Source organism: Protopterus annectens, chromosome 13.part0 (genome assembly GCF_019279795.1).
Source record: "Protopterus annectens isolate FY-2018-M chromosome 13.part0, PAN1.0, whole genome shotgun sequence".
In the NCBI taxonomy this organism is placed as follows: Eukaryota; Metazoa; Chordata; order Ceratodontiformes; family Protopteridae; genus Protopterus; species Protopterus annectens.
Genome location: NC_056747.1, coordinates 1321482230 through 1321509286, shown reverse-complemented (window position 1 = coordinate 1321509286; position 27057 = coordinate 1321482230).

Here is a 27057-nt window from a genome sequence, read left to right as displayed (position 1 = left end):
GCCTTCACTAATGCTTGGGCTCTCTCCGCTCCCCTGCCCTGCCCCCTATTCCTTCCCGCCCCCACTACCTCTACATTTATAGTAATCACAGCCACATCCACAGCTCACCCTCACATCACCTCCACCAATCACAGCTCCTCAAGTCATATCACATTATACCACACCAACTTGCTCCACACAAAATACTCCCAATCACTCTCATTCCCACTAGGCATTTTTTACATCACCCACACTACTTTCCCATCCACATATAGTGCAACCCTATAATTCCTATTCAGACCTCCCACCTAGAAACAACTTAAACTTTATAACCATGACTATCACACAACTAAGTCTAGTCTGTCTTCTCATAATTCTTTACAACACCACAAGTTATCACTCTAGCAATATCCCTAAACTTCTATTAAACCAGCACAGCTTTAAAAAGACCTTCTTCAGTGAGTTTGGCTATCTGGCTGAGTTTATCTTTGATGAGTTTCACCTCTCTCACTGTGCTTATTGGAGGTGTTTAGTTCTGCTGCTTCGAATTAGGAACTGTGTTGGCTTAGTAGCAGCTTGTTGTTTTTGCCTTTGACTTCCAGAACAAGCATACGTGTGTTTGGGAGGCATTTAGTCCTGCTGTTTGGCATCAGGAGCTGTGCTGGTTTAGTAGCAGTTTAATTTTTCTTGCCTTTGATCTTCAATATCCCTAAACTTAGTAGCACAACACTACATTATGCACTCTCGTATACAGACACCACACATTATAATAATATCTGCCCACAGTTATTCAAGAACTACATAACGGACCAATTCAGAACTAAACACATATACTCTCATTCCTACTCCAAAAAAAACACAATACTTTCTCACACTCCTCACCAAACTCCAACATCTGTATAACCATTTTAACTCCACGCTCGCCATAAGTGGGGATATCCACCCCAACCCAGGCCCAAATCCATCCTGTCCAACACAAACTGCTCCAACACAAATGTCAGAACATAACATCCCCACTTTCTTCATCCCTGGGCAAATCAACAACAGCAGCAAAACCAACCATCTTTTAATGCTAAATATTAATATTAGAAGTATCAAAAATAAAATACCTGAATTCCAGGCCACAATAGCACACTACTCCCCAGACATAGTTGCTTTAAAAGAAACTCGGCTAAATAAAAACATAGCTAACTCAGAAGTTCTCCCTACCAGCTACAATATCATTAGACAAGACAGACCACTTTGTAAAGGGGTGCAACTGCCTTACTGTACAAGTCCAACTTAACTCTCCGTCAATTACCAAACTCCTACCCCTCCCCCAATAATTGGGACATACTTATCTCACAACTTCAACTTCACCCTAAAAAGGTCATCACTACAATTGTGATCTATATTCCACCTGGTAATACACCTGCTAGCCTTGAAGACTTCTTATCCTGGTGTTCTTCCACACACTCACAAGAAACCCTTATTCTGGGGGACTTCAACCTAGATTGGTTCACCTGTATATCAGAACCACCAAGTAATCTAATAAATCTCCATGGCTACCAGCAGCTAGTCTGAATTCCAACTAGATGTGATAAAAAATCTAAAAGGGAATCCATCCTTGACTGGGTCCTAACTAACAACCCCACATTGTACCCTCATACAGGCAGTCTCCCAGACACCTTAAGTGACCACAACATAATATACTTTATACATAGTAGAAAACGCATATGCAAAACCACTAACTATATATCCACAAGAAACACAAAAGAATTATCTCCTGAGGTCCTCAACACTTTACTCTGTAACTGTGATTGGACCCCCCCCCCCAAAACCTTCCCACTTGACCAGGCTGTAGCATATTTCAACAAAACATTTCTACAACCCCTAGACACTGTCGCTCCATTGTGCAAAATCAAGGTTAGAACCTCTACAAACACCTGGCTCAGTAAAGAAACCAAACAAATCCTCAGGTCCAGAGACACTGCCTGGCTTTACTATCAAAAAAACAAAGAAACACAAAGCCTAACTAAATACCAAGAACTGCGCAACCATGCAAATAATGCATTAGGCTGGACAAAAAATCCTACTACACAACATTAGGGAGGGGGAGGGCTGTGGCCTAATGATTAAGGTGTTTGCCTTACAAGCACAAGGTGCAGGGTTTGAGTCTGACAAGGAATAAGTGGCTAGGCTTACAATGGCTTGCAAGGGCAGTTATCCTAGTACTAACCTATGGAGATGCAAGGAGAGTTGAGTTGGTGCTTCTGCATATCCGAACATTTTAGGGTTGGGAGGGTGGCCTAATGGTTAAGGTGTTTGCCTTACAAACACAAGGTGCAGGGTTTGAGTCTCACAAGGGATAATTGGCTAAGCTTAGAATGGCTCGAAAGGGCAGTTAGCTTAGTACTAACCTATGAACCTATGAACCTATTACAAACTAAATACCAACACAACCCGCAAACATTTTGGAAAAATGTAAACCAGCTACTAAAATCCACCCAAAAGGCTACCCCCAAACCAACCACCCCTGACACTAAAGTTCCCATCGAAACACAATTCATCTCCCACTTTGTGAACTCAATTCTATCCTTAGTATCACAGGACAGTTCCTTCCTCACTATCCCCCCCAACACAAATAACACTAATACAAGCTTTACCCTCAAAACAGTTTCCACCACTTCAGTCAAAAGCATGCTCTCCAAACTAAAAACCTCATCAACAGCAGCCGACCTACTCCCCAGCTATTTCTTGAAACTCACAGCAGATACTATTGCTATCCCAGTCTCCACTCTCATAAACAGATCAATTGTTGAAAACTATGTGCCCAAACTCTGGAAAATATCCTATGTTACACCCATACATAAAGGTGGGACCTCCACTGAACTTAATAACTACAGACCCATTGCTTTACTCTCCCACCTGGCCAAAATCCTAGAAAAATGCATCCATACCCAGATGCTAAACTATCTCCTAGACAGCAACATCCTGTCACCTACTCAGCATGGTTTCAGATCTGCCCATAGTACCACTACAGCCCTCTTCTGCTTTACAGACACAGTAAACCATCTCAAAAATGAAGGCCTACAAGTGTCAACTCTTTATTTTGGATATGTCCAAAGCATTTGACACAGTTTCACACCAAATCCTGTTAAACAAACTAAACCAATATAATATATCAAATTCCACTCTTACCTGGTTCCAAAGCTACTTAACTGACAGGTACCAAGCTGTGAAATGAGAAAATGCTCTCTCTCCTTAGCTGCCCATAACTATAGGAGTCCCACAGGGTTCTATCTTAGGACCACTACTATTCACAGTCTTCACAAATGACTTCCATACCTCCACACAGCATGCATCTATAATTCAGTATGCAGATGACACTACCTTAATCTGTGCTGCACAAAACATTCCCACCCTCCTGCAAACAACTCAATTAGCATTCCCTGACGTTGAAAACTATCTTACCAAAGCTGAACTTATCCTCAATCCAAAGAAAACTCAGCTTATGATTATAACCAGTTTTAACAAAAACACTAACAGTCAATTCACTATCTACTCCACAAATGCTACTCCAATTGCTCCAGTGGCACAGGCTAAGCTATTGGGAATAACCATTGACTCCCACCTAAAATTTGATAGTCATCTCAACTTAACTATTAAAAAAGTACATGCCAAACTGGGGTCACTCTACCGTATCAAACCATTTCTTACCAACAACCCAAGATCAGCCCTTGCTTGCTCCCAAATTCTATCCACCCTACTCTATGCATCTCCCATTCTGACTAATCTCAACAAAACTGAACTAAGCAAAATGGAAGCCTGCTATAACAGAATTGCTCACTATGCTGCAAATTGCTCATATAGAACTCATCAATGTACTGCTTTGAGACAGCTCCATTGTCTTGAACTGCCCAACCTCCTAACTACAATCAGCTCTGCCTCTGTCATTCTATCTATTACCTCCCCAATACGTGTCCTGCCCTCAAAAAACCAAGTACAACATCATTCAGCCAAAAGGCCTCTTAGATCATCAAGCAAATTACTACTAGAAGTCACCAACAGCTACAATAGCTTTGGAGATGCACTATATAGTAGTTCAGTGGCTAAACAATGGAACTCTGTCCCTACTAGCATTCAAAACACATCATCCGAAGCCTCCTTTAAAGACCTCATCAGGCAACATCTCAAGCAAAGTTGGCAGTGCCATGATTGCTCCCCAGGCTGGTGAAAGCGGATAACATATACATACTAAATCTACAGCACTTGATAATAGTTTTCAATCTTACTCACAAACACTGTACCTGTGTACTATGTATGTATTCTACCTATGTCCCAAATTTCAGCTGTACACCACAAATCTATTAATTACCTTTATTTTTAAAATTAATATTTTTTTGTTTGTTCTCTCCACTGTAACTGTTTATGTGCCACATACCACTGTAAAATCATGTCTCTTGTAATTTGTGTGTATACTGCTCATGTTTAAATAACTAAATGTATCTGTAATTTTTCTTTGTGGAGCTTTTCTCCCCGGGCCTATACTGAAAAAGGGCCTTTTTGGCTCAGTCAGACACCCCCGGTTAACAAATGTAAAATAAATAAATAAATAAATAAATAAAATTTGGTATGAATACTACAAGGTAGATTGTTACTCACCGGCTTCGCAATGCAGCCTTTGCAACCTGCTGGCATGGGCTTTTGGGTTCACAAATCGCTCAGCTGCAGCTGTAATGAAGATAGAGAAACATTTATTCATACCTATCCATCGCATATACAGGCTGGACTTTGGTAAACAGTTATTGCTATGAATGCTTACACACTGCTGGGACATCATCCCTCTGTCGTACTTCTTGGACCCAATGTTCCAAGAGCTCCCTCTCCCTCCTCTTCAAGTCGGTATAGTGGTGCCGAACCTGCTCACCAGTCCGAGGGATACCAGTAGCACTGATGAGATCATGGGCAAGGCTTTCCCAGGCTTCTGCTTTGTATTGGGAGCCCTGGTACTGGTCCTGCAGCAGTCTCATGTCATGTTTTTTTACAAGGAGTCCTACCATGACTTTGGACTCCTGTATGTCCCTGCGCTGCACCCTAAAGTGCATGCCTTCTCCTACACCAGCCATACTTTCTACAGTGGGGTGCTACAACCGGTTATGGACTGCATTCCCACCTGCAAGGTTTAAATGCAGCCGATTTCCCACACTTTGCTGTGATTGGACAATTTTGAATATGCTGAGCTAAGCTAAGCTAATGGCAAACCTGCTTAGCTAAGGTTGGCAGTGCTTAAAGAGGCAGGTTCAGCACTGCTTACCAATGGGCAAATCCACTTAGCTGGGCTTCTCATTGCTTAGCGTTCATATTTATACAATGCTTACTCCCGGTCAGCATAGCTGTGGAAAGCTTAGCATTGCTTATGCTTTATTTTATGGACTACCACCTGTATGGTATTGATTCATAATTCCTGAAATATTATAAATTTGTTTACCTTCCTTGACATCCCCCAATGTGCTTTCATTACATTTATTCTTGTATGGGGCATTTGTGTTTATATGGGGGTTTCACAACTTTATTACACTGACACCTCACATCTGGGACTAATACACTACTCTGGTTGAAAAATATAAGTTACTTCCTACATACATATACAAACAAATTAAAATTGTAATGATTTCACATGCAAAATGGAAATGGCTTTGGTGAGGCTTGAACCATGAATGATTACAAACAAAGCATATACTCTTAACTGCTACACTATTGCACAACTGCTTATGTTGGATGTCTATTGCTATTTAACTGCTTGTGCTGTTTAAGCTGGGCTAAGCATAGCTAAGCAACGGGCACACCTGTGCAGCTATGCTTAAACTTTATTACAGATGTGAAAAAAAGAGCTTTATATGGGCTGTGCTTTGCAAACATTGATTACATATAACTTTTCACAGAATGTCTGGATTTTTGCCTTATATTCTTGGCCCACTTTTCATAAACTTGTGGCTCTCTGGCACATCATTACAGATTGAAGTTTGACAGTAATAATAGACATTTGTGTTTTATACTTAATACCCTTCAGAAAATTCATGCTAATGCAAAACCTGTTATTCTATCAACTTTCTAAGTTTGTAATAGCAAAATTTTAGCAGTTGTCCCTTATGGCTTTGTCCAGATTTCTTACTGTAACGGGTTGAGAGCTGAGCATTTTGACTTCATACCCTTCACAATATTCATGCTAATGCGGAGCCTGTTATTCTATTAACTTTCTAAGTTTGTAATATGTTGATCAGTTGTCCCTTATGGCTTTGTCCAGATTTCTTACTGTAACGGGTTGAGAGGTGTGCATTTTGACTTCATACCCTTCACAATATTCATGCTAATGCGAAACCTGTTATTCTATCAGCTTTCTAAGTTTGTAATAGAAAAATGTTTGTCAGTTGTCCCTTATGGCTTTGTCCAGATTTCTTACTGTAACGGGTTGAGAGATGCGTGTTTTGGCTTCATACCCTTCACAATATTCACGCTAATGTGAAACCTGTTATTCTATCAACTTTCTAAGTTTGTAATAGCAAAATGTTTGTCAGTTGTCCCTTATGGCTTTGTCCAGATTTCTTACTGTAACGGGTTGAGAGATGCGTGTTTTGACTTCATACCCTTCACAATATTCACGCTAATGTGAAACCTGTTATTCTATCAACTTTCTAAGTTTGTAATAGCAAAATGTTTAGCAGTTGTCCCTTATGGCTTTGTCCAGATTTCTTACTGTAACGGGTTGAGAGGTGTGCATTTTGACTTCATACCCTTCACAATATTCATGCTAATGCGAAACCTGTTATTCTATCAGCTTTCTAAGTTTGTAATAGCAAAATGTTTGTCAGTTGTCCCTTATGGCTTTGTCCAGATTTCTTACTGTAACGGGTTGAGAGATGCGCGTTTTGACTTCATACCCTTCACAATATTCATGCTGGTATGAAACCTGTTATTCTATCAACTTTCTAAGTTTATAATAGCAAAATGTTTAGCAGTCGTCCCTTATGATCTCGCTCTTTTTATGTTGTCATACGGCAATTCTGGTGTGCAGGGGGCATGTGTATTGTGAGAGCACTGCTCTCAAACACACCCCCTGTGCTCATACACATCCCCATGTATGTATTACAGCACGGCAGTGCGCCTTCATACATACAGTCTCTTCCATGCAGCAATAAGTTATTCCTGCACAGACGTTTGCCTAATCTGGGGGGGTTGTGTCTATTTCACTCTCATTGTGCTGTTTTAGTTGCAAAGAAGCGCTTACCACTGTAGTTGTGCTAGCAATGATTGCTCATTTAATTTTACTGCCATTCATACTGTTTCTCTTGCATATATTATGACTATTTCTGTAAAATCCTTCTTCTTTTAGTGACTTTGCTAATCATTCTTGCCATCAGTCATATTAAAATTATAACATTCACACTATTTCCTTTTGAAACATCTGTGCTGCTTGCATCATGACGGTGCAAACGTTTGCATACCAGTGCACAAGTAATTCCCTTTATCAAACAACAAGACATGTTTGACTGGCTAACTTATTTTCCAATGGTACTATCTGCTATATGAGGTTATGCTTTTTAAGTTTGTATTTAAAAGTAAACAAAATCTGACTCACTGGTTTCTGTTTATTAACTGAATGAGTCTGCAGAGTGCATATAGATTTACACACACTATAAGGCAAAGTCAGTAGTTTAACAACAGTTCAAATATTTTGTTAAATTCTCCCTAGTATCACACTTAAAGATAATATGTTTGCCTTAATAATCAGCTTTTCTGAGTAAAATTTGCTTTCTGTGCTTGCTATGCATAGAATAGGCATTTATTACAGCACTATCTTTTGACTTTTCTTTATTGGAATCTATAGAATGTAAATATTGTGAATTAACTTTATTTCTTCATTTACATACTTTTATGATTGAGACCCCACCCCCCCCACTGAACCTCCAGTTTGGTTACACACCTTGCTTTGCATTTTCTTGAGATTATAAGTACATTTGCATACACGCACTTTTATTTCTAATTGCAGGTTTGTTTCTGGGTGTCATATACGCTTGCTGTACGGTGTAGTTTCCATTTTTGTTTCATTTATAAACTTTTGGCTTTATTTTGATCATTAACAGTTTTTGCCTTATAATTTCACTGCTTTGCCTTATCATTTGCTTTCTCTAATGTTAAATCTAACTTTCTCAGCAATCTGTCTCAAACGTGTTTGTTTATAATACCACAGGCGGTTCTTTCTGTTATTAGTGAATCTCATAAATCTCCAAACTCACATTCTCTTATTCTCTTTCTGAGCTCATTTACATAAGCATCTACAGATTACTGAATCTCATAATTTCTGGTAAAGAACACGATTTCTTATGGATTTTTTTTCAGCTCAAAATAAGCTAGAAATTTACCTCTTATTACTATAAAAAAATTCCCTTCTCTTTGAGGCTTAATGTATTAAATACCTTTACAGCCTCAGTGATTGTCAGAGAACAGTCTTACATTCTGCACCAGTGCTTCCTGATTAATACACAAGGACATGTGCCTTAAGAGTATATAGCAAATGTGAACTCCTGCCTAGAGAATGCTTGCTGCAACTAAATATACTTCTAAATGAGCAGATGAATGGTGGAGTTAAAACACTGTCTTCCCTGAAATTCTTCCTCCACACTTTTATCCAGTTCTTTTATTGCAATCTTACTCACAGTAAATGAAACTTTCAAAACACACACACACACACACACACACACACACACACACACACACACACACACACACACACACACACACAAATCATCTAGAGACAAATTTTACACCATTGAGTGGCTAGCACTACCCCAGCATGCAGTCTGTGATCAGTGTTCTCCTGTCTTGAGGATACTGTGCACCACTGTAGATGCAGAAAGCGGTTGGTCTGTACATCTCTTCCCTTATAGGCATCATCTGGAGTCTGTGCTGCTGTTCACAGCTCCATTTATGGGTGAGTTTTAGGTGGAAACACTCAGCATGTTTTTGGGAGGTGGGAGGAACACCATAGAGAGAAAATGCAAACTCCATACAGGTATTAGTCAGAGGTCGGGATTAAACCTTTACCTTCTGCATGGTAGGTGAAGACCTTAACCATTATGCCAACTGTGTAATTACATGCATGTTTGCATCAAAATGCTTAAGAAAGACATGAATTCAAAAAGTAATTCAAGACATAAGACAGGGAGGTGAAGGAAGCAGCCTATGTTATGACTATAGTGATGACATGATTAGTTACTGAAGAGATGTAAACTCTTAAAACAATTTGAACTATTCATATTTGCTTTGTGTCCACCCTACTTTCTCTGTTTTACAATCTCCTGTCTGTTTACAATCTGCATGTTCAGTATCATCTAGATAACGTGATTCTAGGTGGTACTGAACCATTATAGCCACCACAAGTCATCCACTGGGCATGCTGCTCTTCAGGCTGTTATATATAAATATTTTAAGTCAGGTGTTTCATGTTCATAATCGATATGGAACAGCATATCTGTCTGCATTACTGATCTATGTTTTCATCCCACAGGTGCTCTGCATACAACTAGTAGACATGTTATCCTCAGTTAGTGGCTTGTGCTAACCATGGAGAGGATACCTGTGTGTTTCTGACATCTTTACTGACTAAGAACTGTTGACAAAGCCTGTATACTGTTTTATATCTGTGTCTGTTGCAGGTATGAGTAAAGCCATCGTAAAGTGAACATGCCCTGCATCACATGAGGTTATGGTGCTGATGATTACTATGACAACTACATTCAGCACAGGACAATGTGTGTGAGTATAGTGGTGCTGCAAAAGGCATTATACCACCTGCTCATATATGTATGAGGTATGTTGTCAAAGGTGAACACACATATATATATATATATATATATATATATATATATATATAGTCTCTCTGTCCTTCTCTGTCTAATAGCCTATCACACACAGCCTTGCAGCTATATAGAAATTTTGTGAAAGGACCCACTGTGCTGGCTACATGCAGAACACCCAGCCTACTCATGCTGTGTGCCCTTAAACCTTTGTGCTATATTTTGGAAGCACTTGTACTGCATTCAGAATGCAATGCATGCAACCTTTTGTACTGTGCGAACCTTTACTTATCAATTTTCATCCCATAGCACTGTGCAGTGTAGGAAGCTGTAGCCTTTCAAGCATGCTCATTATGCAGTATGGTTCCCCAATCTGGGCACAGTGCTCAGAATCCTGTCCATGAATCATATAAATGCAAATATTATACTCTATTTGGAATTGTCCCTGCATCCTGCAGACATAGCAAACTTTTTCTAGGAATCTCCCTACTCATATTAATCTGTAGAGAATGGAAAATTAAACCAAATGTTACATACAAAATTCAAATTGAAAAAAACATGCCCGACTATGCAAATAACATATGAATAAACATACTTTCATAGGACGTTTGTATAGAATATATGAACTAAAACATATAGGGCAGATGAAATAGCATACTAAAAAAGAAACATATAGAATATACAAGCAACACACACACACACACACACACACACACACACACACACACACACACACACACACACACACACACACACACACACACACACACACACACTCACAGTCTTATGGAAACGTGTCACCATAAGCCAGACAAAGGTTTCATTTACTAAACTCTCTCAAAATGAACCAGTTGTATCACATTAGATAATGGTCGCTGTAACAATGCATTTTCTGTCTGAAAGATAGATGCCAGCTGTTAATAATGCAGCAATTTTGGTAATTATACACATAAATAATCAATTATAAACCTTTTAATTAAATAACGATATTCTTTAATAGAAAGATTTAAAACTAGACAATGCACATTCTGTTTAAATGAGCAAAAATAACTTGCGGAAAGAAGTGCAAGATAAAAGGTATCTGCTCCCACTTCTATCACTAGCTGAGGATTGACTGTAATCTACCTACCACTAGCTTTTATAATAAAGTAACAGTAGTAGAATACTCACAGGCAAAGCCTATAAACATGAATTCAATATCTTTGCCCTGCAAACGTTATGTTTCAAGTCTTTAAAGTCATCAGTACTTTCCAAGAGGCAAACAAAGACCTTAAGTGACAGAATTTTCAACAGCTACTGTATAAACTTGAAAGATTCACTCTAGTTAAAGAATGTGCAGAGAACAGAGGAAAATCCTGGAAGAAATCAACACTGGCAGTTATTCAATTATCTCTGTCTTTTAGGGCATACTCCTCTCCCCTTCAGTTAGAAAAGCATTTTAGACTTTTTTTTCTTTTATAATTCACATGTTCATATCTAAACTTCCCAACTGAAACATGGGTGTGCTGCTTTTGGTCGAATTACATTTAGTTGAAAATTATTTCAGGCAGCCCACTTCACTGGAAGCTCATTTAATTGAAAGCTCATTTGGTCAAATTCCATTTGATAGAAAATGGAATATAGCCCCTGCCCCACTGCAGTGCAACCCTGGAGTGAGAATATAAAGTTAGGGGAGGTGTGCAACTAGTTTTCACTGACATTATATGTTTCAATGTATTTTTAATGGATACACATGTATATAATAGTGCATACACTGCAATTATGTGGGGGGCTGTGCCCCCCAGACCCCCTTACTTTATATTCTCACTCTAGAGTCGCACTGTAGTGGGGCAGGGGCTATATTCCATTTTCGATCAAATGGAATTCGACCAAATGGGTTTTCAGTGAAATGCATTTTCGGTGAAGTGGGCTGCCTGAGATCATTTTCAACCAAATGTAATTCGACAAAAAGCAGTAGACCCATATATATATATATATATATATATATATATATATATATATATATATATGTATGTATAAAATATTATATATTATGTATTATACACTGTATATTCTATATATTCTATATATTTATATATGATATTATATATTATGTATTATAAGCTGAATATTTTATACACATATTTTGGATATATATATTATGTTCAGAAAAGAGTAATTTATTGGAATTGCAAGTATCCAAGTATATAGTTCAAAATATTTAAAATAGGCACGATGGTGCCCCCCACACCCCCCCTTACTATATATACTAACTCCAGGTTCGCACTACAGTGGGGAAAAGGCCATATATAACTTTCAGTGAAATGTGTTCCAGTGAAATGTGTTTTCAGTGAATAGTCCTAGACACTCATATATATATATATATATATATATATATATATATATATATATATATATATATATATAAAATTATATACGCATGTATATTCATACATATATATATTCATACACATACATATATATATATATATATATATATATATATATATATATATATATATATATAGATAGATATATGGGTCCCATTTAGATGATCAAAGTCTTAGAACTTTGAATTTCATATGGCTGACACCATATGATCGAAGGCTTAAGACTTCAAACATCTAAAAATAATCAAAAACAATCCTGGATGTTTCCACAGGGGTCAAGTCCCCCTGCACCCGCACACCCCCTGCTACTTAAATATGCCAACTCTAAGATCACACTACAGCAAGGAAAAGGAAATGTTTCCCATTCTGCGCTGTATGGAGATCTCCGTTTAGAATATTAAAGTCTTAAAACTTCGATCATATGGTGTCAGACATATGAAATTCAAAGTTCTAAGACTTCGATCATCTAAATGGGACAAATATATATATATAGATATATATCTGTATGTGCACATACATGTATAAAAGTTCATAGGAGGTTACTAGGCTGGCGACCCTAGAGTCTTTACAAGCCTGGCCATGTTAATCCTATCTCCATTTGTTCTTTTTGGTAGTTCACAGAACAAAATGATGTAATTAAAGCAAAAGGTGCTTCAACAAAGTATTAGTTTAAGGGTGTGCACAATTATGCAATCAGCTTATTGTGCATTTTTTATTTTTTATATTGTTATATTTTTCCCTTAACAGATTTGTTTGCTTTTCAGTTGAATTGTGCAAGTTATAGGCCACATGAAAGGTGGGAAATGTTTTGAAATGATTTATTGTGGTCTCATTTTTTATATCACAAAAACCTGGCATTTTAACAGGGGTGTGTACACTTTTTATATCCACTGTTGCTATCTCTCCAGCATGTTCTGTCACAGGCTAAGTTGAGATCCCTAGAGCAAGTGGCTCTTGTCCCATTTGACTTGCAGATGTGAAGCATTTCCATTATGGCAGAGTCAGACATTGCCCTATAGGGCAAGCACAAGTCACCTATCAGCAGCCTATAAGATACAGAGTAAAGTGATAGGGCTTTCAGCCTGTCCACATAGATCATGCTTTAGGGTCCCTGTATTTTCTTAGTGAGAAACCTCTGAGGACCCTCCAGCTGATGCAGGTGTCCGGTGAGGTATGTGCAAAAGGATGCATTATATTCTATTAGTGGTCTGATGATGGTCAAGTACAGTGGAGTTATAACATCCCTTGACCTGGATGCTATGCCCTTGTTTATGAGATACACTACATAGAAGACTTTCCTTACCACTGCAGAAACTTGTTGGTCAAAGTTCAGATTGCTAGTAACCGGTGTTCCCAAGTCTCGCACTACTGGGTTGGATCTCAGGAGGAGTGTGCTGTGAATGTTGTAATTTGTAGGGATTTCCATTTTGCCAATGGGAATAAAAATGCATGTTTTTGCATTTAGTTTTAGACCATGGCTTTGGCACCAGTCATTTGTTTGTGTTAGCCCTTCTTGTAATATGTTGTCACCATTGGGGGACTCAATGATTGCTCCCAGTTTGCAATCATCAGTGAACTTCATGAGCTAGAGGCCATCTACTTTGGCCTGGACTTCTGAGAAATAGATGCCAAATAGTAAGGGGCTGAGCACAGACCCTTGTGGTATTCCACTGGAAATGGGTCTCCTAGTGGAGGTGGAGTCACCAATTCTGACAGAGTGTATTCTGTTGGTGAGCCAGTCGGCTATCCATCTAGTAATGTAAAGGTTAATCCCCAGCTGGGAGAGTTTATCAATGATGCCAGAGTGAGTGATTGTGCTGAAAGCCTTGGCAAGGTCAAAATAGGCTGCATGCACTGTATTACCTTCATCCATGACTTTGGTGACAATCTCAAAGAAGTCTTCCAGATTTCATAAGCATGATCTACACTTAGCAAAGCCAAACTGGGTTGGGTCCAGCATTTGGAGGTTGCCTATGTGCTTGTTGATAATGTGCATGATAATGCTTTCCATAGCTTTGCAGATGAGGTTGGTTAGACTTATAAGTCTGTAGTTCAGGGTCAGTTAATGGCCACCCTTTGTGCAGAAGAATTACTGTTGCTGTTCCCAATTCTGCAAGATTATAACCAGTTCTCAAGCTATGATTACAGATAATGCCAAGTATGATTTGGGATACAGTATGTGGGGATAGGAGGATGACGTTTGTGCTTAATCTGTTAGCTAGCATGTTGGCAATATCTTCTGGTGTACTATGAGTGATCCCATTTACAACCAGTTCAACACTTAGCTGGGCATTCTGTTTTAGACTTCTGACATAATTAAAGAATGCCTTATGATTGTCTTTGGCTAGGGATGTAATTTTAGTTTCATAATTTGCTTTAGAAGACTACAAGATTTCTGGTTTTCTTGTTTAGGCCTAGGTGGGAACTCTTCCTCTGCCTAGTGATATCCCTCTTGCTTTTGGACAACAGTTTCTACCTCTTGTTATATAATATGTTTACACTTGAAGTCCACCACTGTGGCTTGTTTTTTATGGGAAGACTTGATTTTGATCTGGTCAGGTACATCAGAGTTTATGCTGTCACTTAAGTGTTTGTACAAGGGCATTTGCATACACTTCTGCACAGTGATCATTGTGTCTGTGATTGCAGGTAGTATGAAGCTTTTATACCATTGCTTAGTAGGCTGTAGTTAGCTTTGAGAAAGTCTTTTATAGTTTTTGTTCCTGTGAGGGTATCAGTTTCAGTATTTACTTCAACATAGACTGACTTGTGGTCTGTCCTAACTAGGGAGGGCATCATGCATGGGGAAGTACAGTGACCCCCCCCCTCATGTTGGTGAGTACTATGTCCAGAACATTAGAGCCCCTAGTGGGGGTGCAGACTATCTATTCCAAAGCCTTTGTGTTAACAAAGTCCAAGAACCTCTGGGTGAGTGTGTTTTTGCTAGTGCATATCCCTCAGTCTATGGAAGGATAGTTAAAACCTCTTATGACTAAGGTGTTGGGCTGCATGGAGAAGGATTTCAGTAAATTGAGGCAGGTGGTGTGCTTATCCTAGTTAATGGTGGGAGATCTATAGCTAGCAATTATGTGCTATGGTACTTTTCTAATAGTTAATTGGACATGGAACCGTTTGATAGAGTCATGCTGTTTGACTAGTCTCAAAGTGTATTTGGTTTTAATGTGCATTTTGAGGTCAGAATGTGTGAAAGGTATTGCAGCCTTGCACAGCTGGAGTGCTGTCAGCAGCCTTGAACCATGTCTCAGTAACTGCACAAATGTCAGTATCCTCCAAGGTGAGGAGTGCTTCCAGGGAGTGCAGTTTTGTATTTAAACTCCTAGCATTAAGCAGCATGACCCGGAGTTTTTCTCAGTTAGATTTTGTTATGTTGGAAAATTTGTTGTTTTGGCATTGCCTAAATAAGAAATTATGGGTGAGGCAAGCCTATGGGGTACAGATGCAGATCATCTGTAGCAAAGCAGCGAGTTCTTTCTACCAAATCCTCCCAGGCTGACAGATACTGGATCCCCTGGACTGGCAACAGAAGTTAAGCCAATTGTTGAAGTCAATATTTTTTTGTTTATATTGTTGCATCATCCTGAGTGAGGGAAGGATACTGCTTAGGGCTATGGACATACCTGTCTGGGACACGTAATCAGAAAGTTCTGTTATGTTTGTCTTCATATAGTCCAGAGAGGTACAGCTCAAGTCATTCACTCTAACATGGACTATGACAGAGTCAGAATGGTACTTGTTCAGTGACTTGAGTGCATGTGTAATTTGTAAGATCTTGGAACCTAATAGGCAGCTGACCGTAACCTTCTTCTTGTCCAGTCTGGTGAGGGAGCATCTGTGTGTCTCACTATGGAATCACCTATGACCAAGACGTTTAATGTGTTTTGCCTTAGGGGCTTATTTGTTGAGCCAAAAGGATGCAGGGAGACCTTCTTAATGTAAGATGGCTGGTCTAAGAGCACAGTGATACCACAGCAGTCTAGAATCAGCAGGTCTGAATCTATCTTATGTTATATAAGGCAATGAAACACAATTTCAAAGTGCAAAGCAAAAAGCAGTCACAAACAGCTAAAATGAAGCAGCAATTCAATTAAATACAGTTAACAAAGTGCAGTGCTGGCTTAAAATATACTTATTTTTCAGTTTTCTTTTCAGTTGATGCCTTTTATTTCAGTGCAGATGCACTCCAGACCTCTGGCTAAAGTTGCCAAATGTTGAGCAGCTCCAGTAAACTGAGTGCAAACCCGCACAAAAGTGAGGCTTATATACAGGTGAATTTAAACAGGTTTTAACACAACTACCAATGGGAAAGCCCTAAACTGAGCCTTTCTCCAGCAATCCCCAATTCATATGGGTCTTGAGCTGCACACTTCTGCCGCAATGGTGCAGTGAGGCCCTTTTAATGTAAGATGGATGGTTTACAAGCACATTGATACCAAGCAGTCTAGATTCAGCAGGTCTGAATTTAGCCTATTCTATGAAAGGCAAGGAAAAACAATTTCTAGATGTGAAGGAGTGTGTATATATATATATATATATATATATATATATATATATATATATATATATATATATATATATATATACACACACACACAAAAAAGAGAAACAACACATGATATGATGTAGAATGTTTAATAGCCACAGAAAAATATACCATAGTAGAATGGCAATTTAATAACATGAGCCAGCTATGTTTATGACATTGTTGGACACACTATAAAGCAATCTTGAGTGACCTCACTGATGTCTCTTCCCACGGTCTGCTATGCCCAGACCATGTACAGAAACACATTTCCCTGGTTGATTCACAGAGGAGATGGATGGAGGTGACAACACCATGATGAGATGATGGAGCATGACTGTGAGTTGATTGCCTTGTTGTGACTGGCATAATCACAGCAGATGGGTCCGTGGTGGAACTTTGTGTATGTTGGACCATAGACACTGATGCTCAATGGCCAATAGGGGTTTTGCAGACAGGTGGCCTGCCTCTCCCATGTTGCCATCTGCTGAGCACAGTCAGGACACAAAGAACCCTGGTGGTACTATTGCACTGCTGCAGTAGAGGCCAGGGTATTCACTGACCATGCCATAGCTAGCAGAGTCTCATTTTAAGCCACCAATGCTGCATTTATCTCACTGTGTTTACTCTGTTGTCTTTCATGCATCACACATAGCTGGTGTTGGACACAATCTGTGGCATGTGCAAGTGCATGGCTGTCTGACTGATGCCATTACTGGAAGCATTCATTTGGCTGCAGCAGGAGGTGGACATCCTCTGACACAGGATGGTTAGCATCAAAGACATATGACATATATAACTCACTGCAGTGCTAGAAATAATAATGACTTTACATGAGGACTACTGTATGTATGTATGTTTCACAGAATCTACATACACAGGTTACAGAATTAAGGTTACAAAGCCAACATACTTGATTTATGTGAGGAATACAAACAAAACACAGACCTGACAAATCCTCATGGGAAGATGTTGCTGTTGAAGAGGGATAAACTTTATCTATTGTAGGGAAAAAAAACATCATTAGTGATCACATCATTGCCACCATTAATCATGTGAACACAGTTAAAACATACAGAGGGTTTGACATGCACATACACATACCACTCATAAGTGCACTTCATGAGGTTGATGCAGACTGGCATAGGAAGGGGCAGAAGGACACAGTATCACTGGAGGTCAATTACTGGAGCATTTCTCCCCGGGCCTCCGCTGAAAACAGGCTCTATGGAACCTAGTCGGACTTTCCCAGTCAAAAAATGATAAATAAAATAAAATAAAAAATAAATAAAAATTACAGGATTAACAGCAATGACATGCATGAAACATAGTTAATAGCTACCACTGACCACTGACCGACTCCTGCTGTGGAGAGGTTGTGGGTTGTACTGTGGAACAGCAATGACATGCATGAAACATAGTTAATAGCTACCACTGACCACTGACCGACTCCTGCTGTGGAGAGATTGTGGGTTGTACTGTGGAACAGCAATGACATGCATGAAACATAGTTAATAGCTACCACTGACCACTGACCGACTCCTGCTGTGGAGAGGTTGTGGGTTGTACTGTGGAACAGCAATGACATGCATGAAACATAGTTAATAGCTACCACTGACCGACTCCCAGTGTGGAGAGGCTGTGGGTTGTACTTTGGAACAGCAATGACATGCATGAACTATAGTTAATAGCTACCATTGACCACTGACCGACTCCTGCTGTGGAGAGGTTGTGGGTTGTACTGTGGAACAGCAATGACATGCATGAAACATAGTTAATAGCTACCACTGACCACTGACCGACTCCTGCTGTGGAGAGGTTGTGGGTTGTACTGTGGAACAGCAATGACATGCATGAAACATACTTAATAGCTACCACTGACCACTGACCGACTCCTGCTCTGGAGAGGTTGTGGGTTGTACTGTGGAACAGCAATGACATGCATGAAACATAGTTAATAGCTACCACTGACCACTGACCGACTCCTGCTGTGGAGAAGTTGTGGGCTGTGCTGTGGATCCTACAGTGAGAAAGTAAAGAGCAAGACAACACAGTATCAAATGTAGCATCAAATGTACAACACAGTAACAGGGGCTACAGGTACTCACATGATGGATGTTGCACTTGTATGTCAGATTGGCCTGTGTTGAAAAATATTAATACAGATGTCATGTATCACATGTGTGCTACACACTGATGCAAGCTATGAAAAATTTGCAGTAGCATGCATGGTCTATGTGAACTTGAACCTGCATGGCTTGAGCCCCTACTGGATGTACCTGTAGTGTACAATGTTAGGGAAATATCAATAGTATAGTAAACGTCAGTGTCATGACATGATGCTGAGGCAATAGCAGGTAGTGGTCACAGTAACAGTATGGAGACACTCACCTGCCATTCCTTGGTTTTGACCCGAAGTAGAGGGACTTGTGAATTTTAATTCAGCATGTTGTTTGGACTGCTCTGTCTGTACTTCACTTGTATGAATACATGCCATTAGACTTATGTTCCTCATCCTCACCCTGTGTGGATGAGTGTGCACTATTCAAATCTGTTGCTGGAAATTAAAAATAACAATGCATGAATGTGCATTTTACAGCAATATGCAGTGATTGTCTTTATACCCAACTATTTTATGGAAAGAAAGACATGCATGTTCATCTGGGAACTCCAGCTTCAATCCCATGCCTGGGTATGTTTTGCTCATTTTTTGCTGTATGCAGTAAGGCCAGAAATATTGTGATGTCATCTGAGGGGTGAATGGTGGTCCACCACTAGTGGCATCCCTTGATCTCTCATATCATTGTAATCTGTTGGTTGCATGAAGGATCATGTCTCAGCAGCATCATCTAAAAGCATCATGAGATCTGTTGTGACCTCCAACTGCATTTATCAAGTTTGTGTGGTCGGTCCAGATTTCCTGTCTCAAAACTGTATGCCCAGAATGGCCAATGAGTCTCTGTCCTTGTTCCCAGACAGTATCAATTATGATTTCATTTTCCTGTGGGGAGACATTTTCTCCCCTAAGATGGTTAGCCATGTGAAATACAGTGATCTACACATGATCATATTCCTGTGTGAGTCCATTTATGCAGTTGATTCTGTGGACAGTGAATGTCAACATAAACAGCATGGATTCCTGTGCAAAGGTCTGTATAACACTGTCCATGACAAATGCTAACGTGACATATAAAAAGTAACTACAATGTCTTCATGCATAACATTTGTAAAATGAACATAGTAATATCTTTAGAGTTTGTGCAAGGGTTTAGAACACTCACACTACATAAATGTTAAATGGAAATCCAAAGACAGCAGCATCATGCCACAGGGGCCTTCATGCATTTCACCTTAAAATACTACACACACTAACAATTGAACAGCATATGGAAAGCATCGTCAAACCTCAGGATCCATAGGCAGGCCACAGACAGTACGGATCCTTTGTATATTCAGCCAGTAGTGAGAACACCTTTGTTATGAAACATTGTTGACGAAATATCCATAACAGCACATTTTAACAGTTTTATCAGGGAACATGAATCAAGAAATATCTGTAACATCAACATAACATAGTACATATGGATAGGGTCGGAATCTGTAGGTTTCTGTAGTTACTCCACAGAGTGCAAGGAATTACCAATAAGAACTGTGGATGATCCATAAATCTGCCTTTATATACTGTTCACATTTGCAGTGTAAATTTGTCTGTATAACTGCATATGGGACTGAAATCATCAGGTACCTACCTATGAACCAAAAAGGTACCTACCTATGAACCTAAATATGTGTAACATCAAATAGGAAATACACCCTGGGGATTATTATGTGGTTCTGCACGACAGGGGCACAGGAAATTAACTTTCTTTGGTGGTGTAAGCCAGGAAACCTTGTTGGCTAGGCTTACTTAGGCCCTTGGGCCGATAGCCTAGTACCTACCTATGAATATAATATAGTACATATGGATAGGGTTGGAATCTGTAGGTTTCTGTAGTTACTCCACAGAGTGTAAGGAATTACCAGTAAGAACTGTGGATGATCCGTAAATCTGCCTTTATATACTGTTCACATTTGCAGTGTAAATCTGTCTCTATAACTGCATATGGGACTGAAATCAATTCATTAAAATAGCAACACCTGTATGTATAAATGTCAAACAAACATCAGTGCAGTAACTTGCAGCAACTTCTGTAAAAGCTCACATTTTGAGTAAAAATTAATTTAAACTGGTACCTTTAGAAATGACTGACTTTAACGGCTGTAATAATCACCAAAATAGAAATGCTGCCAATTGCCAATGTACCTGTCATTCAGAATCACAGAAACAAAGTGCACCTAATGTGCACCCACCTTTAAGTACCATTTGCTCCGTATATAATTAATGAGGTTCATTATCTTCTTCTTCTTTCGGCTGCTCCCGTGAGGGGTCACCACAGCAGATCACCTGTTTCCATTTCTTCCTGTCCTCTGCATCTTGCTCTGTCACACCAACCACCTGCATGTCCTCTCTCACCACATCCATAAACCTTATCTTAGGCCTTCCTCTTTTCCTCTTACCTGGTAGCTTCATCCTTAGCATCCTTTTCCCAATATACCCAGCATCCCTCCACAGCTCATGTACAAACCAACATAATCTTGCCTCTCTGGCTTTGTCTCCAAACCTTCCAACCTGAGCTGACCCTCTAATATTCTGATTCCTAATCCTGTCCATCCTTGTCACACCCAGTGCAAATCTTAACATCTTTAACTCTGCCACGTCAAGCTCTGACTCCTGCCTTTTTGTCAATGCCACTATCTCCAACCCATATAACATAGCTGGTCTCACTACCCTCTTGTAGACCTTCCCTTTCACTCTTACTGGTACTCGTCTGTCACAAATCACTCCTGACACTCTTCTCCACCCACTCCATCCTGCCTGTACTCTCTTCTTCACCTCTCTTCCACACTCACCATTACTCTGAACTGTTGATCCCAAGTAGTTAAACTCATTCACCTTGGCCACGTGTACTCCCTGCATCCTCACCATTCCTCTATCCTCCCTCTCATTCACACACATATATTCTGTCTTAGTCCTGCTGACCTTCATTCCTCTTCTCTCTAGAGCATATCTCCACCTCTCCAGGGTGTCCTCCACCTGTTCCCTACTCTCACTACAGATCACAATGTCATCTGCAAACATCATAGTCCACGGGGACTCCTGTCTGATCTCGTCTGTCAACCTGTCCATCACCATTGCAAATAAGAAAGGGATCAGAGCTGATTCTTAATGTAATCCCACCTCCACCTTAAACGCATCCGTCACTCCCACTGCAGACCTTACCACTGTCACACTACCCTCGTACATATCCTGTACCACTCTTACATACTTCTCTGACACTCCCGACTTTCTCATACAATACCACAACTCCTCTCTAGGCACCCTGTCATATGCTTTCTCTAAATCCACAAAGACACAATGCAACTCCTTCTGACCTTCTCTGTACTTCTCCATCAACACTCTCAGAGCAAACATCGCATCTGTTCATTATAATTTAAGGTTTTGGAATCCTATTTGTGTATCTCTGTGTAAACTGGCTACATGCACTATAACACCCAGGGGTACTGTGTAAAAAACAATAGGTATCAATACATGGTACTATGAGTGGCACGTGCCTGTTATCTTCCATTAATCTGATAACATGACATCAGCTCCACTTTCAAATATTGATTTTGCTGTATTGACAGATCAGACCATTGCTAACTGAAAACTGAATGGGACCTCAGTGAGCATTTCTCAGGCATTTCCCAAGGGAAGATCACAATGACTACTTTGAGGAGGCTAAGACATGTCTGTGAGCCCACCTGGACTGAGGAAGAGACCACCCAGATGTTGAACATGTACACCAGAGTGGAGAATCAAATTAGAGTCAGGCCATGGAACTTCGCAATGATAGTCATATGGAACCAGATCTCAAGGGAACACCAATGATGGGCAAGGATCTATTGGACTTGTGTGCAAGTTCACCACTGCTTTGACGACCTACATCAGAAGGATGCAAGGGAGCTTCGATGCAAGGCTGCCGAGGTGCAAAGATGCCTGTGGATCCCTACAGTAAGTGTGACTATCTTATGTATACCTGAACATTCCTACAGATTTTAGTGATATATCTCTGTCTCATATATATCATATAGATGCTTTTTATAACAATTAAGTTGCTGTTGTGGGCAATTAGCTCATGGGGATAATTAAGTGGATGTAGTTACTGCTGTCATTATAAGTGTGGGTTTAATTCCCATGCTGTTAATTTATTTAATGATGTTTATAATATACATCCTTATGAACTTTGTAGATGTACATATGTTTTACAACATATAATGACATCACTTCACATAGCCACTATCATCATGTATCACTGATGCCTATAGAGCCTAGGCTGCTGCTGATTGCTCACTTCACTGTTTTCCATTATAGTACCACAGTATTGCCTACTGCACCATTATACACGGGAATAAAAACCCATACATACCTTCTTTAATTCATTCCTCATAACAAGGTAAAGAGACATGTTTATTAAAGCCAAAAAAGAATGCCTGTCAAATGCTTAAATATGTTACTAGGCTATTGGCCCTGAGGCCCTTACAAGCCTAGCCAAGAATTTAGCCCATGTTCCGACAAGTCAGCACCCAATGCCCCTGTCCAGCAGGGACACAGGTGGATTCCCAGGCTGGCATCTAAATAAAGATTTACATAAAAGTACTTCATGGTGTAAAAAAAAAGTTTTGAACATTCTATGCACCAAATGTATATGTCTTATATGCTGTACCATGTTAATTTAATTATAATTATGAGTAGATAAATGTCTTCCTGATGTTAATATACTAAGAGGTTTCTGCAAACTAAAATTTCTTGACTTGATTTTTCACTTTTTCCTTTTTTAAATTTTCCTTTCAAACAAACTTTTTTATCCAGTTGGTGTAATGCATTTATAAATTGATAGATAAATGCATAATGTGACTTTCAACATTAATGTCTTGTGCATTATATTTAAAAAGGAATATTATGAGCCATCTGAAAGCTATAGCTACAGATATAGATACACATTTTATCATGTGCCGGTAGTACACTTTGTCAAATTATGTAATAGAGGAAGTTTAATAGATTGACCATTAAATAATTCAAGGGTTTTTGTCCTTTTTTTAGTTTGTGTGACCCTGGAGTTAGTATATATAATTTCAGGGGTGAAAGCCCCCCCATGTAAAAGTTTTTTGTTTCACTTTTGGTAATCGCAAATGTAACCTATTGGTTTACATTTGTGATAATGTTTTTGATGATTTTAGAGGTGATTAATTGTAATTGCCAATGAGATTATGTACAATGTTTTGTGTTTTGATCAAACACACTGGAGATGATTCATTGTAAACATATATATATATATATATATATATATATATATATATATATATATATATATATGGGTCTATATCACTTTATCACCTATTTGTTGCCTCTCTTCATCGAATGGCAAATTTTAAGGAGGGCAAATCAGTGGTTGGCCAACCAAGTCACCATAAAAAAAAAAAAAAAAACATAAAATTTAAAACCTACCAAGCACGCCCCCCCCCCCCAGACTCCCCTAATTAAATATACTAACTCTGAGATCACACTACAGTGGGGAAAAGGGGAAATTCCAGATGGGGGCCAACATCTGATTTGCCCAAGTTAAAATTTGCCACTCAATGAAGAGTGGCCACACACACACACACACACACACACACACACACACACACGCACGTGTGTGTGTGTGTGTGTGTGTGTGTGTGTGTGTGTGTGTGTGTGTGTGTGTGTGTGTGTGTGTGTGTGTGCATGTGTGTGCATGTGCGTGTGTGTGTGTGTGTGTGTGTGTGTGTGTGTGTGTGTGTGTGTGTGTGTGTGTGTGTGTATTTGTATTACATTATATCACATCAAGAAACATGTGTAAACCAACACGAATTTCACAAGCGTAATAAATAGGAATGACTTAAAGATCTCTGCAGTCATAGGGAAGTGAAAAAATCATGATTTTTTAAGAAAGCAAAATGACTAAAACCAATAACAGAAATTATTGTGGTTTATATTGAAAGCTGTAAATTTAATTATGTGCTATTGTATATTGAATTTCTATGTCTTTTATGAAACACAAATCATTTTTTAATTAACTTTTATACATTCTAGGTAGAATCTGATATATGTCCATGAATAATAGGTGGCAGTTGTAATAAACTTTGTAATATTAGAAAAGATACTAAAAGCAAATAGTTACTATATTATTTATCTCACTCTGTATAAGTTAATAAATATGTTAAACAGGAGAAATATATGTGTGTCTGCTTTATTTTTAAAGTGAATATAATGTTAGCATCAACATTTAAGACTGGAATTTTGAATTTCTTAATGGTGGGCACAACTGTTGCACCAAGAGGCTATACCAGGCATTACATTATAGATGGGGAAGTTAGATCATAAAGATTCCTCATATCATATTGTGGCTCTTACATTTATAGTATGCAAAGCAGCCTTAAGTATGAACAGCAGTAGCACTGTTGTTTAACTCATGAAAGACACTGGGTTCTGTGGAGTGCTCATCATACCCTCAGTGTCACGTGGTTTAAGAAACTATTATATCAGATATGGTCTCTCCAATGAAAACAGTATGCCTTTGTCATGTACACTGCTTCATGCCACAGAAGCCACAGTGACATTCTCCAAGGTTGTTTCATCAACTGACAATGACATGCATCACTGTATTTGGGACATTCAGTGTCATATCTTCTGCAGCAGGTATCATACACGTCCAACATACATGGTCAGTATTTCATGTCCATTATTCATCTAGTCCTCCACAGCACATTGCCAACAATACCTTGTGGATTTTATACCTTAGGGTTACCCCAGGCCGTAGACAACTAGTCCACCTCTGACCATCTCTGCACTTGTCTACAGCAAAAGTCTACTGCTCTGGAAAACATATTAACAGAACAGAACATAGACAATGCCACAGGTGCCACAAACCATATCTGTGAGATACTTATATATATTCTTTTCTCAGTGGCATTCCCTCCCTGTACTACACACAAATGACACTTGGAGCCAGCATTAGAAATGGCTCCATACTGATATGTAGAGATGTGTTGTATGTCTGCACTGTTCATGTATATGTAGGATATACTAGATTTTTAGAAATGTCTCCATACTGATATGCAGAGATGTGTTGTATGTCTGCACTGTTCCTGTATATGTAGGAGATACTAGATCTTTAGAAATGGCTCCATACTGATATGCAGAGATGTGTTGTATGTCTGCACTGTTCCTGTATATGTAGGATATACTAGATCTTTAGAAATGGCTCCATACTGATATGTAGAGATGTGTTGTATGTCTGCACTGTTCCTGTATATGTAGGAGATACTAGATCTTTAGAAATGGCTCCATACTGATATGCAGAGATGTGTTGTATGTCTGCACTGTTCCTGTATATGTAGGATATACTAGATCTTTAGAAATGGCTCCATACTGATATGCAGAGATGTGTTGTATGTCTGCACTGTTCCTGTATATGTAGGAGATACTAGATCTTTAGAAATGGCTCCATACTGATATGCAGAGATGTGTTGTATGTCTGCACTGTTCCTGTATATGTAGGATATACTAGATCTTTAGAAATGGCTCCATACTGATATGTAGAGATGTGTTGTATGTCTGCACTGTTCCTGTATATGTAGGAGATACTAGATCTTTAGAAATGGCTCCATACTGATATGCAGAGATGTGTTGTATGTCTGCACTGTTCCTGTATATGTAGGAGATGCTAGATCTTTAGAAATGGCTCCATACTGATATGCAGAGATGTGTTGTATGTCTGCACTGTTCCTGTATATGTAGGAGATGCTAGATCTTTAGAAATGGCTCCATACTGATATGCAGAGCTGTGCTGTATGTCTGCACTGTTCCTGTATACATAGGTGCAGAGATGTGCTGCATGTTTGCACTGTTCCCCTATATGTAGGAGATGCTAGATTGATATGCAGAGCTGTGCTGCATGTTTGCACTGTTCCTGTATACATAGGTGCAGAGATGTGCTGTATGTCTGCACTGTTCCACTATATGCGGGATATGCTAGATCGATATGCTCTGTTATATGTCTGTGCTGTTCCTGTATATGTAGGAGATGCTATATCTTCACATACTGATTCTTGCTATGCCAAACAAGTCTGCTTGCAAAGAGAATTTGTGCAGCTCTACAGTGTGTAGTGTACTGGCAACATTGTTGCAGACATTATCTTCTGCAGTACATACCACAGTGATGTGTAACCGTTC